Below are 16,213 nucleotides of genomic sequence, written 5' to 3' on the forward strand. Positions count from 1 at the left end.
CCTGCAACTCACGCATATACATCAGGTCCGCCGCCGACGCCCCGGCTCCTCTGCTACTTATGCACATACATAAGGTCAACCACCCCGCAACTCTGCTCGTATATCAGGTCCGACGCCGACGTCTCGGTCACTCTGCAATCGCATGCACCAGGCCGCCGCCAACGCCGCGGCTACCCTGCATCTCATGCACACACATCAGGTCCGCCGCCGACGCCTCGGCTACCCTGCAACCTACGCACACGCATCAGGTCCGCCGCCGACGCCTCGGCCCTCCGCAACACGGTAAGCACATACACTGGGTCCGCCGCCGACGCCTCGGCCATTCTGAAACTCACGCACTCACATCAGGTCCGCTGCCGACGCCTCGGCTTACCTGCAATTCGCATGCACGTACCGCAGGTCCGTCTCCGCCGCCTCGGTTACTCTGCAACTCATGCACATGCATCAGGTCCGCCGCCGACGCCTCGGCTACTCTGCACTGCACATACATCAGGTCCGCTGCCGACGCCTCGGCTACTCTGCAACTCACCCACATACATCAGGTCCGCCGCCGACGCCTCGGCTACTCTGCAACTCATGCACATGCATCAGGTCCGCCGCCGACGCCTCGGCTACTCTGCACTGCACATACATCAGGTCCGCCGCCGACGCCTCGGCTACTCTGCAACTCACCCACATACATCAGGTCCGCCGCCGACGCCTCGGCTACTCTGCAACTCATGCACACGCATCAGGTCCGCCGCCGACGCCTCGGCTACTCTGCACTGCACATACATCAGGTCCGCTGCCGACGCCTCGGCTACTCTGCAACTCACCCACATACATCAGGTCCGCCGCCGACGCCTCGGCCACTCTGCAACTCACCCACATACATCAGGTCCGCCGCCGACGCCTCGGCTACTCTGCAACCGCACATGCATCAGGTCCGCCGCCGACGCCTCGGCTACTCTGCACTGCACATGCATCAGGTCCGCCGCCGACGCCTCGGCTACTCTACAACTCATGCACATACATCAGGTCCGCCGCCGACGCCTCGGCTACACTGCAACGCCAAAACGCACACACACACCCACACACACCCACACACACACGCACACACACACACACACACACACACACAAACACACACACACACACACAAAACGAAAAACATAAAAAAGAAGAAAAAAGAAATGCATAACAAAACATACACAGCACCTGTCGCCACGTGGCACGCGACAGCCCCCCTCCGATAGAATTCAAACCATACACATCACTTTCCAGGGTGAGGGACGCCCAGCGGCGGGAGAGACCAACGGAAATCACAGGACAGCGAGAAAGCCGACGGCTGACGTTTACACCAATGGCAGGCTTCCCTGGCTTCCCGCTATGTCAGCACCACCCGTGCGCACAAGACAGCGAGCTGGAGACTGTTACGCGGCACGTGCTCCAAAACAGCTTGGCACCGGCTTCGCAACGGGCTTACTGCAACGGCCAGAGGCAGTACTACTATTTCTGCAGACGCTACGGCATTCGACCCGTACCGGCCAACACTGACACACTGGTCTATTTCGTCGGCCACCTCCGACGGCGCGGAGTGGCCGGGGCTACGGTGAGACAGTATCTATCAGCGGTGCGCCACCTACACGTACAGTATGGCGTACCTTACGCGGGCGGTACGTCCCCGGTGGTCAGCGCGGCACTAAGAGGCTCACAGGTGCGTGGGCCAGGACACGGCACACGACGGAGGTCGCCAGTCACCATTGAAGATTTGAGAATCCTAAAAGGAAGATTATGCCACATTCTGCCGTCATACCGGGACCAGCTATGCCTGTGGGCGGCTTGTACGCTAGCGTTTTACGCAGGGCTGCGGTGCGGAGAGTACCTGTCGACAGAACCAGGGCGCGGCCTACGGCGCTCAGACGTGACGTTGGCCTCAAGAGGCCAAGGCTGCACCATCGAACTCCGCATACAGAAAACGCGGCAGTTCGGACCCCCAGAGATGCGGCACCTGCCAGTAACAGGCACCTCAACGTGCCCGGTAAAAGCAGTTACACGATACTGCGAAGAGCGGGACCGGACACCAGGACTGCGCAGCGGTCCATTATTCGTTTTAGCATCGGGGACACCCCTCACGAGACGTACGATGTCGGACGTGCTGCGACGGGCGCTGGGACCCGGCTATTCCTCACACTCGCTGCGTATAGGTCTGGCGACGACCGCCGCGGCAGCAGGCGTGCCAGACACCACCATACAACTGTTGGGACGCTGGACCAGCTCCGCATACGGGGGTTACATACGAGGACAGCGCGGCATCGTCACGGCGGCACTGCAGAGCGTAGCCCGCTATCACCCCATGTCAGCCGAGGCACGGCACAGCGTAGCATACCAAACGAACAGACACTAGCGAGACGATTTCGCCTGGCCCCGACGGAACTCTAACAAGGATCCTGTTTCCAGATTTGCGGCAGCTAAGCCCGGCTAGCTCTGAGCAGGCGGACATAGACGCCGGGCTGCGTGCCGAGCTAGACGCCGCGAGCACCGCAGCCGGCACACGGGGAGCCCACGGCCCGCGCGGGGGCCTGGCCATCTGGCCGCCCCCGCCGACCGGCGCGTGGCCGGGCGCGGCGGCACGGCCGCCCCCACCGACCGGCGCGTGGCCGGGCACGGCGGCACAAACACCGGGGATACTGGCGGGCGACACAGCCATGGTGCCGCACACCACCGTCGGCCCGACCTTCGGCCAGCCAAGGCCGCCCGCGCCGGCCGCCTGGCGGGAGGGACCATCGGTACCGTCTGCGCCGGCCGCCTGGCAACAGGGGCAGACCGCCGCGCCGCCGGGGCCGGAGGGCTGGCAGCCGGGACGGTCGGCGACCGCCACCGCCTGGACAGCTGCGGGCCCGCCGGGACCGTCAGCGGGGCCGCCGGGGCCCGTAGCGGGGCCGCCGGAGCCCATAGCGGGGCCGTCGGGAGCGACTCCATGGCAGGCGAGAACGAATGAGGGGCAGCCCCGGCCGCCGGCAGACGCGGGACCGACGGGAGAGCGCGAGCCGCACAGCGGAGGATGGTATCAGGTTGCGGCGGGCGGCGCCGCCACGCCGCACCTACACCGGCCGCGAGGGGCAGACGCCGAGCGCTCGCCCCGAAAACGAGCACGGTCTAGCGGGGACAGCGAGCGACCCCGCCGCCGCCGCCGCCGCCACCGCCGCCACGAATCACCGAGCTCGTCGGACACCAGTTCCGAGGAGGAGGAGACGCCCTGTCGCAGAGAGGAACTCAGGGTGGCAAGGGTGCGCGTTAGAAGCGCCGCACCGCCGACGTCACTGCGCCTGCCGGCCGTCACAGCCGGCGAAGCTCGCGCCCTGCGAGACAGGAGGAAGTTCGTACCAGCGACAGGAGCTGCCGCGCCGGGCGGAGCTCACACTTCCGCCGCAGGCCACATTGCAGCTGTCGCGGCGCTGCTCGCCCACTCAGTGTTCTACTTCCCGGTGATGGGCCTGCAGGCCATCGTGTACCTGGCATGGCTAGCCGACCGCGGGCTGGGGAGGGACGGGCAGGAGGTGCGGGGCATGGACGCACGGGCCCGCCAGGCCATGTCCCTGCGCCCGTGGGAATATTTGACCCACGCCGACCTAGACCAATTCCTCCCCACCCAGGCCAGATCAGGACCAGACACCTATTCCAGAACCAGCAGACGGCCGGGGGCTGACGCCGAATTATGTTTTCGCTTCGCGCGGGGCCTGTGCAGCCGCCAGTGTCCGTACGCTCTGGGCAGCGCCGACGCGCTGCCGCCGGCAGTCGGCCGCTTCCTGGCCGACCCGGTGGGAGCACTCCCACTCCTGACGGGAGCAGTGCTATGGGTAGCGGGGGGGGGGGGGGCGAGAGGACGAATGGAGAGAAAGGCAGAGAGTAGAAAGAGGAGAGGAGCGTGCTTGTATAATGTATACAATACAGAATTCCATTGGGTGTATTTGGCGTTTTAGGGGCTAGCCTACCCTGAGAACGAGCCGACGTGAGTGGTTTCGGCCACTGACAGCCAACTGGGGAGAACGAACGGAGAGTGGGGCGCGGGCAACGGGGGCCTAATCAACTCATAGCGGCGACGCGGCTATGGAAGGTTAGGACCCTGCCACGGCGCCACCGAACGTGACCGTGGCTAATCGCCCCGTCGACAGACGCAGGGCAGACCCGGGAGGGGTGTCTGGAAGGGGCGCGGGGACGGGCGGGCCGTCGACGGAAAGTGGCACGCTCACCAGTCGTCGACAGCGACGGACGGTGAACGGAGTGAAACGCGAGAGGAAAGCTCCCCACCCACCCTCACCGATGTTGTAGATTAGACCATAGGAGGTATTGATAACAATAACAATTCCGAATCTGAACATAGATAACCCACACTATACTCGTCGTTACTACTCCGCCGGTGCGTTTTAGGGGCTAGCCTACCCTGAGAACGAGCCGACGTGAGTGGTTTCGGCCACTGACAGCCAACTGGGGAGAACGAACGGAGAGTGGGGCGCGGGCAACGGGGGCCTAATAATGTTTACAGACATTCTAAAATAACGATGATTAATACTCATCTGGCATTCTTATGAAAACGCATTTGTGAAGTTAACTTCAACCTACTCGTGGCGAATACGCCTGCACGCGCCACACAAACATAAAACTAAACGAAAATGAACCATTTGGTGGCGCTCGAAGCGCAGCCGAGCCCATTCATGGGGAGAATATAGTCTAGGCCCTAACAAATGTTCCTTTCTCGAGATAGCAGGAAGAAGCCGTCGGTCTCAGTCGATGGATGTCCATTTTGGTCTGCCCTGATGGCAGCGGGATTCCTATCGCTGAGAGGCTAGAGAAACGCCAGCTCTGGAAGCAGGCGAGTTCATCACAGTTGTCTAGACGTTCGGAAACTGGAACGGAAACCGGCCAGCATATTTATCAATGTTTACAAGAAATACAGTTGGTGGGGCTAAAGGAGCTCAACTTCAGCTTTGACTTCTTTGCTTTGCCAGTGTGATATTTAACTTTTCTCCAGATTCAAATCAGTATGGATGTATTTATTGCTCCTGGAGCTTTACTCGGGTTTCTGCTCATACACGCAAGTTCAAAAGTACTTACGTAGGTACTACGTATGCAGTTATGCAGGAATGCGCTGGAGTTAAGACGTTAGAATAGCACTGACATTGTTGATGAAGTCTGTTCGAGCTCATGCGATGAACTATGTATTCAGCTAATAATGTTCAGTTTATCTGCACTTTTTGCCGGCCACGCAAGTGTAACGGATACAAATTCTTGACTGAAGAGCACCAGGGCGTATTTTAACATGTTAACTGGGTCGGCAATTGCCGACCCAGTCACGGAGAATGCCGACCCAGTGACAGCCGTTTGCCGACCCAGTTGCCGCCCCCTCTAGGATGCAGCACGCACATGCAGGCTAGGTGCCGTCATTCATAGTGAGGCTGCTGCCCTCCGAAATGATAATGCCGCCTCTTAAAGTGAAGCAGCCGTCTATAGAAAGTGATGATCCCGCAACTCAATGTGACAGTGCCGCCCCTGAATCTGTTAGTAGCCCCACTCAATGTACCAAATGGTGCCGCCCTTCTAAGCATCTGTGGAGCCCCGCAATGTGATGATACCGCCCCTCAAGAAGATGATGCCGCCCCTTTCAGTATCGGTGGCGCCCCTCAATGTGATGGTGCCGCCCTCAAAGTGCCGGTGGCGCCCCTGAATTGATGGTGCTGCCCGCCAACGAGTCGGTGGCGCCCCTCAAAATGATGCTGCCGCCCCTTAAAGTGTTGGCGCCGCCCCTTACAGTGTCAGTGACGCCTTTCGAAGTGTCGGAGGAACCCACCAATATAATGGTGCCGCCCCTCTAGGTATCCACATAGCCCCTCATTGTGATGGAGCCGCCCCTCAAGCAGACGATGCCGCCCATCAAGAAGATGATGCCGCCCCTGAATGTGATGGTGCTGCCCGCCAACGAGTCGGTGGCGCCCCTCAAAATGATGCTGCCGCCCCTTAAAGTGTTAGTGCCGCCCCTCATAGTGTCAGTGACGCTCTTCGGAGTGTCAGAGGAACCCACCAATATAATGGTTCCGCCCCTCTAGGTATCCACATCGCCTCTTATTGTGATGGAGCTGCCCCTCAAGCAGATGATGCCGCCCCTCAAGAAGATGATGCCGCCCCTTTCAGCATCGGTGGCGCCCCTCAATGTGATGGTGCCTCCCTCAAAGTGCCAGTGACGCCCCTAAATGTGATGGTGTCTCCTGTCAACGAGTCGGTGGCGGCCTTCAAAATGATGCTGCCGCCCCTAAAAGTGCTGGTGCCGCCCCTTACAGTGTCAGTGGCGCCCTTCAAAGTTTTGGAGGAACTCATCAATACAATGTTGCCGCCCTCTAACTTTCTGTAGCGTCCCTCCATATACATAATGGTGCCGCTTCTCAAACCATCCGTGGCGCCCCTCAAAGTGATGGTGCCGCCCCTTACAGTGTCGGTGGTGTCTCCTCAAAAGTCAAGGTGCCGCCTCTCAAAGAAATGCTGGTGTCCCTCGAAGTGTCGGAGGCGCTCCTCAATGTCATGTTGCCGCCCCTCAAACCTTCCGTAACGCCCCTCAACGTCATGGTGCCGCCCCCCCCCCCCCCCAATGTGCTCACGGCGCCCTTAAATGTCATAGAAGCGCCGGTCAAAGTGATGACTGTGCTCCTGGCAGTGTCGGTGGCGCCCCGAACAGTATCGGTGGTGCCCCTCAAAGTGATGATGTCACCCTCAAACAAACGGTGGCGCCCTTCGAAGTATCGGAGTCCCTAAATATCATACCTATTGCCGCCCATTAACGATCTGTAGCGCCCCTCCATATGATGGAACCGCCCCTTAAAGTATCCGCGGCGGTCCTCAAAGTTACAGTGCCGCCCCTTACAATGGGGTGGCGTCCTCAAAATAAAAGCGATGTTGCCCCCCCCCCCCCGAGTAATGTTGGCGTCTCTTCTAAGTATCGGAGGCGCTCCTCATTGTCAGTTTGCCCCACATCACTGCGCACATGGCGCCCTTCAATGTAATGGTGCCACCCCCAACGCTCAAAGAGATAATTGCGCTTCTCACAGTGTCGGTGGTGCCCTCAAAGTGGTTTAAGTGCCCTAAAAAAGTTGGTGGCGCGCCTCAAAATGATGCTGTCGTCCCTTAGCATATCTGCAGCGCCTCCAAAATGATAGTGCCTTTCCTTAACCGGCGCCGGGCTGAGGTTTGAACCCCCCTCCCGACCCCTATAACTTGGCTACTGGGCCACGTAGCGACACGCGGTAAGCGGCATTCGAAAGAGTGTCAAAAACTACTTGGGTTAGTTGGTTAACCGTACTTTGGTTAGGTCAAGTCAAATGTCAAATATCAGGTGACCAGAGGTCATCAAAGGTGAAATGTTGTCTGTTTCAACATTTATTGACAAACTGGCGATAACTCGGGGAAGAATAGAACTACAGCACCGCGAAAAAAACGCATTCGATTGCTCTTCAACGTTCCTATAAAGTCCTCAGACTTGACCTAACATCAACGGCTTAACCTCCAGAGCACAACTAGTTTAACCGGTGCCGGGCCGGGGAGGGTTGGAGTGGACAGTGAACCCCCTCCGCCCCTCTACTGAGCTGTTTTAATGAAGAACCTTTTTACTATAATAATTATTGACTCACGAAAGTTATGACATTGTTTTTTCAGTACTGTGCTCCTCTCGTCGAGATGCGTCGCATGAACTATAATTTGACATTCAAATGTCATTTGGGAAATTTGAGCTCATGTCCAGGTCATGACCTGACTGGTAAAGGTCACGTTGCATATCAGTCGATTTGTATCGTCAAACTGATCTAAGGTGTTTTCATCGCTCAGGCATGTCGCATGTCTCTATCAGAAGTTATTGAAAAAAAAACTGATGGAGGCCTTCCATGACCTGACATGACCTCAAGGACATAACGAGGGGTCGTGGGTGGCAATTTTCCGATTAAGTGTTTCATTTTTAATTGTTTTATGATGTTTAAATTCGTTAACTTTGACATTTGTCTACCTAAAAAAGAGGCATGCATGCCCTGATTTTCTCCCATTTCCTTATACCTAATGGAAGGGTCGCAAAATTGTCCTTACCTTTGGTCAAAGGCATAGCAATTTCGAGACTTACATTTTATATATACAGTTACACACTGTTTGTCTTATCAATCGCTGAAGTTATAAAGGGATCGTTCAGTCGGTGTATCTATGGTGAGCATTTGCCTGTTCCGTAGCTCAGTTGGTAGAGCACCGGACTCCCCGCATTGTCTTCGCTTGCGTTTTGTCCGCCGGCCGATCCGGAGAGAAAGTTACCGAGTGAAGGTCATTCAAATTTCAAAAACTCAATGAAAATGTCACTGGGGTCACGAAAATATTTGAGTAGGTAGGTATACCATTCATTAACTTGGGGGGGGGGGGGGGGATGAACGTATCGTTACAAATCAATACGCTGTTCATTACGCGAGTAACTAATGAATAAAAAATGTATGACTTCATCCTTACTCCACCCGCTCTCCCTCTCCATAAAAAGAGAGTTAATTGTGTTGCATTTTATTTAGATGCAGAACAATAGAGGCGTCAAAGGATATGGCCGAATATCAGCGACCCTTGCTGTGTAAGCAATGGGGCTTGCAATGGGGTATGACAAGTGGGGGTAATGGCCCCGTCCAGCGCCCATAAAGTGGGCACCACTCGTGCGACCAGCCGACCACTGTTCTAGAGCCATAAAACACCGTGAATGTTTTAAGCTTGACGATACGGATCGACTGGTATGCAACATGTTTTATTTATGGTGAGTTTTTTTTTCGTTCATTCCGGTTCCCACCGGTGGTATATTTGAACAGGTACAAAGAAAGCGAGTGAGAGCAGCCCATGGAACAGAAAACAGATGGCGTACATGGCAGTTATAATAGATAGATGGCGCTGCTCGTGGAAGGGGGTTGGATTTAGGATATGTACATGCTAGTATTGTTAGAGTGGTCAGTCAGTGTTAGTAGTTAAGTAGGTTGTAGGTAAGAGCAGCGCCATCGCCATTAGATTCACACAGTGCATACAGTGAATGCAGCTGAGGAGAAATCACGCATCCCCCTCACGCCACCACCGGGGCAGTGTGATCGCCCAAACGACTGTCCCCACTGCTCACCATCGGCGGCCCGCCTGGCCAGGCCGGGACGGTGCCGTCCACGGCCCTGGGGAGAGCTGGGGGATGCTTCCCCAGCCGGGGAGATCTGATGGCTACCTCCCCGGCGCTCCAGGCGGGCCGCCAGCCCCCGCCCGCACCGCCCGGCAAGCAACCCCGGACGGTGCCCCCTAACCACCGACCGGGCGAGCGAAGCGTCGACCCGTCTAGGTCGGCGCTCCGCACGCCCGGCCGGCCGACCGGCCCCTCACAGGAGGGACCAGTCCCGGGTTGGCCCGGATGGGTCATAGGGGCGGGGGCTTGGGCTTGTTTCGCGCACATCGAGGCCGGGCGCCTAGCCCGGCATTCAGACGGCAGCATCACCGGCGCTTGAGGCGGGGCCGGCAGCACCCACGACCAGTGGAGCGTCAAGTCAGAGCAGGGTCATCATCTGCAGCGGCCGCCGTGGCATCCCACCGGCGTCGGCAGGGTCCGAGGTCAGCAGAGGTCGAGGTTAGGCCACTCGCAGAGCGACTCGCGCCGTCAGCAATGAGAGCCCAGATTGCAGCATCCTGGTGACTGTGACGAGCGACTGAGACGGACGCTGGTGGCTTGCTGAGAATCAAGTCGGAGGTAGGTATGGTACGAGTCTGATCGGCGGTGGATCAGAGCCGGATCTGCAGCGGCCGACGTGGCGTCCCACCGGTGTCGGCAGGGACCGAGGTCAGTGGAGGTCGAGGTTAGGCCACTCGCAGTGCGACTCTCGCCGACAGCAACGAGGGCCCAGATGGCAGCATTCTGGCGACTGAGATGGACGTCGGCAGCTTGCCGCGAGTCACATCGGAGGTAGTTATGGCACGAGTCCAGCACGAGTCCGATCATCGGCGGACCACAGACTGATCGGCAGCGGCCGACGTCGGCGTCCCATCCGGCGCCGGCAGGGACTGAGGCCCGATCGGCAGCACAGGCCGCGACAGTTGGAGCTGACATCCCGTCGCCCGTGGCTGAGCTCCGCAGGGCAGCGTAAGCCCAGGCAGCAGAGTGAGCCGACAGTTGAGCAGCGTCCGGAGGGTGCTGGAAACAGGGAGTGAGGTAAGTATGTAATGGACATATAGATGGTGATGTCATGGGCATGGGGTAGAGGGGGGGGATAGGATTGATAGATAGCGAACAAATGGCTTCTTAACACTGATTTTGCTTGATATACATGTATTGCAAAAATATATAAACAAAATTCAATGTGCTAATGATAAATTCCGGGCTGTACGTGCAATTGTGTGTGGCAAAGGTCACAAGGCTTCCCGTGGCCACTACACAAAGCACAAATTAGTTATTTGATTAAATCATTTAACGACAGGGTGATAAATGATAATTTATGCACAGGTGGATTTGTGGTTACCGTGGTGATAAGATGTAGTTAAAAAAAAAGAAGAGAGAGAAAAAAAAGAAAGAGAAAAGAAGATACAGATTGGCTAGCCGCTCGCCTTGCTCCGGAGTACCGCAAGACGGGTGTGGGTGTGTATCAAGTATATAGAGAGTATGCAAGACAGGTTAATAAGTATCAATAAATATGATTTTAATGCATTTTTTAAATAAGGCTTTAGATGCCGGAATATCATTAATATTGGGAATTCGTGAGGCTACAACTTCATTCCACAACAATGGGCCCGCATGGAATAGTACATATCGTCGGTAGTTAGTAAGTCTGTGGTTGGGAATATTACCACTTGTACTACTCTGCTCTCGGAAGTGTTGCGTACGTCTCGTTCTACTTGGGGAGTCATGGTTAATGGCTAGGTCTGTCAGCTACCGCGTTAGGAAGATGACCAAATAGACGGTCATGTAGAACCAATAGGATTTGATACTTAACTAGATCGTTGAATTTCAGCATTCGCAACTCTCTGAAGAGTGGGGATGTAGATGTTCTGGGCTCCTTGTTCATAATCAGGCGAATGGCTCGCTTCTGGACTGTTATAATAGGTTTGAGGGTTGTCGGATAGTTCGAGCCCCAAATATGTGAACAATACATAAGGTAGGGTTGTACTAGTGAATTATATAGGAGAACCAGTAAGTCTCGGGTAAGTAAGTATCTGGCTCTGTAAAGAATACCTAAATTTCTACTACAAATTCCTGATACTTTGTTTATGTGCGATTTGAATTTTAGGTTCTCATCAATGAGAATACCGAGATATTTTACAGTTTTAGTTCGTTTAAGACATGAGTTTGCAACCGGAATTGTTAAATCTGGCTCAGTCCCTTGAGAGGAGTAGATTTGATAGAAAGTTTTAGGTATTGAGAGAGATAATCTATTGGCCTGAAGCCACTTATGTATCTTAGGAAACGACCTTGAAATAATGCTTTGCAGCTCAGCCAGAGTTGGAGCAGAATATAGCAATACAGTGTCATCAGCAAAGAGGAATATTTTGGCTTCTTGACAGGCAGCGTGTAAATCATTAAAGGGACACTCCCACCTTAACATTAGTTTTGAGTTGAGATAGCCAAATTGGTGGCCATGGCCTGCAAATACCGGTTTGGGCACTCACAACATCGACAAATGCTTTAATTCGGAGATATGGAATTTCAAACTTGCAGTTTTCGGATTCTAAGGGGCTAGTGCATTGGTATGCCCCCTTAGAATTTGTGACGTCAGCGGAGATCTAACTATTTTTAAATCTTTTACTAAAACGTTTGGTAGCACGCGGTGGTATATGCCTGCTTTGCGCGCAACAAATGCCGCACTTTCAAATAAAGTCGCTAGGAACAGCGGAGATCCCAAAAAGTAAACAAAAGTAAAAGTCTAATATCTTGAAAACCGGTGAATATTTTTCGATGAAATTTGGTAGATATTCGTTTTCGCTCTTTCTGAACCGAGCGACATCACTATCGTGCCAATTCATTAACTTTTTTGAAGGTGGGAGGGTCCCTTTAATATAAGTAAGAAATAACAATGGTCCCAGAAGCGAGCCCTGCGGTACACCACAGGTGACGTCCCTGGCACCTGAGATGATGTCTTTGTATTTAAGTTTTTGTGACCTTGACGTTAGACATGATGATAGAAGTTGATAAGCACTATCTCCAACGCCGTATTTAGATAGTTTGCGAAGCAGAATATCAATATTTACGGTATCAAAGGCACGAGCAAGGTCCAGGTATATTGCTGCAGCTTTACGTCTGACAGACAAGTTTTCAGTAATGAAATCATGAAGTAACGAGATTGGCATGTAAGTTGAATGTTTTTGTCTAAACCCAAATTGGAAATCATAAAGAATGTCATTGGCACTGATGAATGTTATCAACTGGTCATACATTATAGATTCAAGAACTTTAGATAAAGCTGTCAGTATTCATATTGGTCTATAGTTCGAGAAGTTCGTACGGGTGCCAGCTTTATATATGGGCGTTATTAGAGCAAGTTTAAATTTTTTTTGGAAAAATTGATTTAGTTATACATAAGTTAATAAGATGAGTGAGTTCAGTTAGTATTACTGGGAGCAAGGATTTTATCAGCTTAGTGCTGATGCCACCAAGGCCAGCACCCACTTCTCTAAGCTCCGTCACAGTTTTACCAACGTGCCACTCCGTGGTGGGGTTAAACAACATCATCTCAGGTGCCTGAACATCGTTCATGTATTGCATTGGGTCAATGGCTGCAGGTCCCAGAGCAAGGTCTAATTTTGGTCCAACATTACTGTAGTGAGTGTTGAACGCATCAGCAATCTGTGAGTGGTTGTTAGAAAGAATACCATTCACTTCAAATTGATCGGGTAATTCTGAGGAAGTTTTGTTTCGGCGTATGGCTTCCCGTAAGTCGGCCCAAAGCATCCGTGGATTGTGGGCATGTTTACGAAATTGATTTTGGAAGTAGTTCTTTTTTGCACGACGGATGGTTAGCCTAAGCATGTTTCTATACTGTCTAAATTTTAGCTGAGTTTCATGGTTACGATTGGAATGAAACTGTTTCAGGAGCTTATTTTTTTTGCTAATGCTTCGCAGGATGCCTGGTGTTATCCAGGGCTGAATAGGTGTGAACTGCCTGGACGTTTTTACAGAAGACAGCTTAGCTGTTTCTTCACTGATGGACATAACAAATTGCTCTGCTGCCATATCCGGATCATTAAGATCTGTAAACCCCCTAAGTTTTTCAGTTACTCTACATTTTAATTCTTCTATTCGCCCATAGTCAAATCCTCTGTGCCTTGGCATGGGAGTCGATAGTAACCCAAGGGTGGGTAAGTTGCTCGTACACAGAACAGCTTCATGGTCAGCAATACCTGCATGAATAATTCCGTTTACTTTAACCAGGTCAAGACAATTACAGAAAATGTTGTCAATGAGCGTTCTGCTGTATGGGGGAGCATTTGCTACCCTAGTAGGAACTGTTATTGTGGGAGAGAGACCATATGAGCTGAAACAGTCAAGAAATGATTTTGCATCAGCACAGTCGTTATACATGAACAAATTAACATTGAAATCTCCACCCCAGAAACAGGGTCTGTTCAAATGGCTAAGATTGGACAAAGTGTTCTCAAGATATGGCATAAATACATCAAGAGAATAAGAAGGTGACCTGTATGTAGTTGCAACAATGAATGGAGTACCGTTTGGAGGACTAATTTGGATAAAAATTGTCTGATATTCCTTTTCCTTAGCACAGTAAGAGTCCATGATTGTGCAGAAAGTGTACAACTCTTTCTTAATGTAGATGGCAGCACCTTTGCCTCTAGATATCCCTTCTGGTATAGAATGAACTGATTCATATCCCACGATATTGTATGAATTCCTGAGGTCAGGTTCAATCCAAGTCTCAGAAATCATTATGAAGTCTGCTTTGAGCCCCTCTTTATGAATTAAAGATACAATATCATCGTGGTTTCTCTTAAGTGACTGTGAATTGATGTGTATAAAAGATGGGTATTCAGGTTGAATGACACATGATGCTTGTTGGGTTGTCAATGTCGAGCAGTTGTGAGCTACAGATTGGAGCTCTGGGTATGTCAGTTCAGTGTCAATTATTCCATGCGAGTCATTGGGCACCAGTCTGGGAGTTGTAGCCTCATCAATAACACAAAAAGCTCCTTGCAACGAGATAGTTGAAAGCTTAGCCTACGCACTTAGTAAAAAAGAAGAAAATTAAATGAAAAAGAAAATAGAATGAGAATTAGTAGACAGGTAAACAGGTGATCCCTGTCACTGTTAGAACCAGTCTATGCACATAGAAAAGAAAAATTCACGTTAAGTGTAATAAGATGGCGAAGTACTAAAATGAGCAGCATTATTGAATATCGCAGAAGAACAACCCCACGCTCACCATCCCCAAACAATCCAAAAAATCAGCCCAACATCAATGAATACACCCCGGAAACGCCCCCTCCCCAGCTCAAAAAGTCAACCATACAAGCCACAGAAATGTACATTTCTGTGGCTTGCACAGCCAACCCCCCGAACCGAAGAAGGAACGCCCCCGAAATACATTCACCGATGCCAGGCCAATCCCTGGACCGCCCAAAGATAGCGAGCACAAGGCTACTCCTCTACGATATTAAAAGAAAAATTCATTTGAAAGGACCATCAATCACAGCATCTAGACTTACAGATGTCACAACTCAGTACAATGCAGCTTTCAGTATCCTAGTTCAAAATTTGGACCAGCTCCTTGAGCTAGGTCTGGCCTGAGACTGGTCGGGCAGCTGCATCGGCAGACTTTTTCTGTTTGGCTGGCACCTTTGACCAACCCAGGGCATCTTTAGCAGGGCCACTTTGTGGCCGCTTAGGATGTCCAGGCGCGTTCCCACAGCGGATGGAGCGGAACTGGTCACAGATTCCCACTGGGGTCAGATCAACTTTTTTGCCAAGGCACATGTCTCTGATTTCTGCATTACTAGCCCCAACTGGAATCTCAGTTGGTCTGATCTCCCTATCCTCAGATGTACGGACATAGATTCTCCCTGACTGGGTATAGTAAGATAGGACCGGGGAGTTTTCCTCTTGCTTCAGCTGTTTCAGGTAATGGATCACAGCCAGCCTCTCAGATGTCAGAGATTCAAATATCATGAGTCCCCTTTTCTTGGGTTTGGTCCTGGCTCTGTACACACGATCACTGTCATCGAGTGATACAAATCGAACCAGGATGACTTTTGGGTTTTTAAGTCTGTGGCATGCACAGATGCTCCTCAGGTCCAGGTCACTGATGCCGAGATGTTCTTTGAGCAGAGATAGAACAAGCTTTCGCACATCCTCACCCCTCTCTGGATTTTTGACGGCCTCGCCTGTGATCAGCAGGGTCTGTTTACGGGAATACATCTGCTGCAGTTCAAGATCAATCATAAGATTGGACTGGTCCTGTCTGAGCTCAAGACACTCAGTCTTGACCTGACAGAGGTTCTCTTCCACTGCCTCAAGACGTACGAGCGTCTCTGAGTGACGCACATCAGATGTCTCATGAGATTCCTCAAGCTTTTTGAGGCGTTGGGTTAATGCTTCTACCAGCTCCCTCAGCTCATCATTCTCAGCAGTAAGCTTTTCAATCTGCTCTTTTTGAGAGGGCATTTTACAACCTTGACAGCTTACAATTTATCAACAGCCTACTGGTTCAACTAAATCCAGACTTCAGATGGTGTGCATAGACTGGTCCTATTTTCTACATAGATTCTATAAACATAGTAATATTTACCTCAATACAGACAGATAATCACTTAGCAGTCGAAAAGGCGTTGCTACGCCCAGCGCGCAGCGCTAGAAATGAATGTTGACGAAATTCGCCGAAAGCACGAAACAAGCCGAAAGTTCATGAACTTGACCTCAGGTAAAATTTTTAAATTAATTTTTGTAAAGTCAAATTATAGTTCAGTTGTCGCATTATGACACGAGAAATACTACTTAGTACTTATATCCCGGAAAAATAGACGTAATACCGCTGAGCTTAGGTAGGTTGAATCTGAAATCATTACTTAGAAGGAGTTATAAAAGAACCGTCGAACGTGTCTTTTTTGTCATTAAATATCATTAGGTATGGCGCCCCCCTCAGATGCCAAGTGCCGCCCCTATGAGTGCAAAATGCCGCCCCTAAATGTGATTGCCGACCCAGTGAAAATC

At 52.1% G+C, this 16,213-nt stretch overlaps 1 long non-coding RNA gene across 1 annotated transcript; it reads right to left on the bottom strand.

The window, feature by feature from the left end:
• Window positions 1–8,541: 8,541 nt before the first annotated feature.
• LOC122382451 lies at window positions 8,542–15,854 on the bottom strand. The gene is made up of 2 exons (XR_006256682.1): window positions 15,792–15,854; window positions 8,542–10,195 (listed from the first exon to the last, which is right to left on the bottom strand). It is a non-coding gene; the product is annotated as an uncharacterized LOC122382451 (long non-coding RNA).
• Window positions 15,855–16,213: the final 359 nt, after the last annotated feature.

Source organism: Amphibalanus amphitrite, unplaced genomic scaffold (assembly GCF_019059575.1).
Source record: "Amphibalanus amphitrite isolate SeventyFive unplaced genomic scaffold, NRLGWU_Aamphi_draft 000140F_arrow, whole genome shotgun sequence".
In the NCBI taxonomy this organism is placed as follows: Eukaryota; Metazoa; Arthropoda; class Thecostraca; order Balanomorpha; family Balanidae; genus Amphibalanus; species Amphibalanus amphitrite.